Source organism: Dipodomys merriami, unplaced genomic scaffold, assembly GCF_024711535.1.
Source record: "Dipodomys merriami isolate MVZ:Mamm:240054 unplaced genomic scaffold, mDipMer1.0.p SCAF_4, whole genome shotgun sequence".
NCBI lineage: Eukaryota > Metazoa > Chordata > Mammalia > Rodentia > Heteromyidae > Dipodomys > Dipodomys merriami.
The window spans coordinates 92,367,931-92,372,284 of NW_027205603.1; positions in this window are offsets into that span (position 1 = coordinate 92,367,931).

Here is a 4,354-nt window from a genome sequence, read left to right on the forward strand (position 1 = left end):
AGCTGGAGGAGATTTTGTTCAGCACAGCCTCCTCCAATAGGAGAGTCATGCTGGGACTGTGTGGCACCTGGAAAAATCTGTTGTGTGTGTGGGGGGGGGGGGTCCCTCCTGGGGTGGGAATGCATTTCCAAAAGCTCACTGTAAATCACCTCCTACGAAAAAGTGCCCTGTTCAGGGGTGGCTCATTGGTTTGCAGAACACCAGATGGTCCTGCACGCAGAGCTCATCTCTGTGTGAGGAGGGGGACTTGGATAATGGAAGTGGGAGTGGAATCTACATCAGAAGAGGAGAGGAGAGCAGCATGGAAGCTTGGCGTCTTCAGGAAGTAGGTGGAGGGCAGAGGAATCCTCACCCAGAGGCTCTCCCAGGTGTCGGCGTGAACCTCACATTCCCCTGCTGCTGCTCAGAAAAGTGAGCTCTGAGCACCAGGAGAATCTTCCAGAATCTCATTTGTTTTCCATATGAGGAAGACCGATTTGCTGTTATCTACAACATGGAAGTGTCTGCTTGGTGAGAAGGTGAGTTATCTAGTCAGGGGAGTATGTGAGCAGGAAGAAATGCTCATGGTTGACATGTTTGGAAAACCATGGAAAAACGAACAGTCGTGCCATAGCAACTTCCTGGTCTTCCTTGCTGAAGCCCTGTGCGAGGCTCCACCGTGAGCACATTATTTGGGGGCCAAGATGAAGCCTATGGTCCTGTGTCCAAGTCCGTAATGGAACGGGGTTCAGGATAGAGTGTGTAAACAGCAAATGGCCTGAGGGTAGAAGGACATAGGGGGTACATTTGAACGCCCAAATTGCTATACGGAAGCCCCCAAGCCCAATATTTCACAATGTGATGCCACCTGGAAATAGGATTTTTGTAGAGGTTATTAAGCTACACTATGCCCTTTGTATGGGCCTCAGTTCCTACTGATCATGTCCCGATAAGCAAAGGTGATTAGAGCACGTGGACACATTCCTGGATTGCGTGAATGCAGGAGGTGGCCATCAGCAAGCCCAGAGAGAGTCCTCAGAGGGCAGCACGCTTATTCTGACCTTGACCTGACCTCCAGAACCATGAAAAATAATGCCCCATTAGCTCAGCCGTCCAGTCTGGGCTGTTCAAGTACGAAGCCCTCGAAGATGAGCGCATGGAAGTCGACATATGGGAAGCCCAAGGCTTGGTGAGGCTGAGAGGGGTCAATGATAGATGATTGTAACCCAGGCATGTCTGATTTCCGGACCTGCATCATTCCTGCTTTTCTGCCCTGCTTCTTAAACAGGTGGGGCACCGTGTTTACCACTTTAGGAACAAAAAATAGTAGAGGATGAACACTAAGCAACTTATTCCCTATGAGAGCATCCCATTTCGGCTTAACTCCCATTGCTGAAGAGAACACCAAAAACAAATCTCTATATGGAAACAAACTACCTTAGAGTCACTGAATCCTTTATAATTTCCTCCTTGGAGCAGGATGGAAGAAGTTTTTCTTTCTATCCAGAGCTATATTGTGCCTTCTCGTCTCCAGACACAGCCACTACAAGGTTACAGAAGGACCTCGTGCAACAATCTCTCCTGGTGCACTCAAATCGGGCTGAGACTTGCCTAGTCCAATTAGTACAGCCATCCTTAAAAAATGGACAAGCATGATCCAAAATGAGTATAATTTGGCATTGTCACTCACTCCTAGGCATAGGAAATTACTCACTACCAGTTCACCACCTTTCTGAGCCAGAGAGACATATTGGAAGTGACCAGGGCACAGACTTGGGCTGCCAAGGCTCCAAGTAACCACGTGCAGATCACCATCTGCACTACGGAACGAGTACCCGAGAATCACCTGGAGAATGCATCCTGTCTCCAAGCAGAAGGGCCAAGCTGGTGCCACAGACTCCACAGGGAAGAGGAGGCCCCAGCTCACCCCAACACTCAGGGCAAGGGGAGGAGTGTTCTAGAATTCCCAGGCAGCCGGCTCTGGTTGGCGCGTTGGAAGGGAGAGAGGTACCCACAGCAGCTCCAGTCTGCCTCATCCCTCGGCTGCCATGCCCTCAGTGCCAAGGTTTGTGTCATTCCACCTCCATGTCAGACCATGCCAAGGAGAGAGAGGGAAGACGGTGTGCCGAGTGCCATGTTGGAGACCAAAGATGGACCAGTGAGGGCAGGATTCTAGAACAGTCACTGAAGAATGTTTGAACACATTCCGTAGGTGACCCAGAAGGGGCAACACAGGACCACAGGACACCCAAGAGATGGGAGCAAGTGACTGGCAGAAAAGACAGTGCGGATGACAGATGTGTTTCAGAGGCATATGTGAAGTAGCTACTGGAGAGAAGACCAATGGAGGACAAGTCATTTCAAATACTTTTAGAAGTGTACGATTCTCTGCTTTCAAATGCATGCATATATACAAAGGAAGACAATAAAGACATGCCTAGGAAAGGTCTCAGAGAACTAGTTTTAATTAAGTTTCCCTGTGAAGCATTTTATATTGGCATCTCTGAGCATTCGCCATTAAGTCCATTAAAACATCCTTCTCTCCAAAGAGCAAGAAAAGGGATGAAATGCTTTGACGGGCATAAAATAAATTAACACAGTTTATTTGAAAACAAAGTAATGAAATCCAAAAATACCGCCTCCCCACAGACTAAAATCTGACAAAAGTTTATTGATGGCCATACAGCAGATTTGAATAAATAGAGAACCATAAAACGTTCCCAGACAGGCACACTCAATATTGTAGAATTTTCAGTTCTTTGCAAATTAAGTTATGTTTATATAACTTCAACTTAAATCTTAATGCAATGTTGGTAGAACTTCAAAGTATTGCTAAAGTTTTCTGGCAAAAAAATATACATACACAAAAATTGCCAAGATGTGGTGTGTGTGTGTGTGTGTGTGTGTGTGTGTGTGTGTGTGTGTGTGTGTGTGTGTGTGTGTGTTCATGTGTGCGTGCAAGTGTGCATGTGTCTATCTGTGCCAGTTCTGGGGCTTGAAATCAGGGCCTGGGTGCTGAACCTGAGCTTTTGTGCTCAAGAGTAGCATTCTACCACTTGAGCTATAACTCCACTTCTGGCTTAGTTAAAATATAATTTTATTGTTATTATTAAGATGTCATGTGTTTTTTTTCTTTTGGTAGCTAATTGGAGATAAAAGTCTCATGGACTTCCTTGACCAGGCTGGCTTCAAACTACAATCATCAGATCTCAGCCTCCTGAGCAATTAGCTTTACAGGTATGAGCCAATGGCCCTCAGCCCAAGATATGTTTTTTAAAAAGCACTGGAGTAAGAGACATGGGGAAAACGAAGTGCTAACAGTCAATGCATAGCCTATGAAACGAAGAAAGCTAAGAAGAGAGAATGTGTTGGGAGGGATGAGGGAGAATGATGAAGCGGGTGACTGACATGACCAAGACGTATTGTTCTTGTAAACCGGTTTGTTGACCAGTTCTTGTACAGCTACTTAAAGACACTTTAAAAATAATAACTTTTACAAAAAGAGCACCAGGAGCAATTTGCTCTTCCAGGTGGCAAACATAATAAACTGACAATAATTTAAATAATGTAGCACTACTCTTTAAAATGTATAAGAAATCCAAGTACAATAAAGAATACATCAGGGGCTAGGAAGATGGCTCAGTGGTAGAGCGCTTGCCTTGCATGCATGAGGCCCTGGGTTCGATTCCTCAACACCACATAAGCAAAAAGAAAAAAGCCAGAAGTGGTGCTGTGGCTCAAGTGGTAGAGCGCTAGCCCTAGAGCTCAGGGACAGCGCCCAGGCCCAGAGTTCAAGCCCCACAACCGGACCCAAAAAAAAAAAAAATAACGAATACATAAACAGACTAAGTTATATAAAGTTTCAGAATATTAAAGGTTATATTTCAAATTAGCAGGTTTAAAAGAATATTAAATGGTTCTTGATTCTCCTCTAATATGATATAAAATTAATTGCAGCTTAAGACACGATGCTCCAAAATATAGTTATAAAAGCACTAGGAGGAAAATTTTTTTAAGTACTAGGAGGAAAAACTATTTTTGAACTAGTGGTACTGGGTTTTGTAATAGTACAGAAAATAGTTAAAACATTACAAAACAACATAGATTATTACTAAAGCTTTCCCTGTCTATATTTTGCTAACAACAAAAGACTACCAGTTAAAAAAAAAATCACAGAAACATCTCCACTTCACAGAGGACATGGGGAAAAATTACCATAAAGAGTACTAAATATTCACTGAACACAAACAGTGAAGAGATTCGTGACCACATTCACACATAATCCTATTTGCTGATGCATTTCTACCTTGACTGTAAATTGTTCTCAATTAGGTATTTCAAAACTAGATCTGGCAAGGGAAGATATGCATAGGAG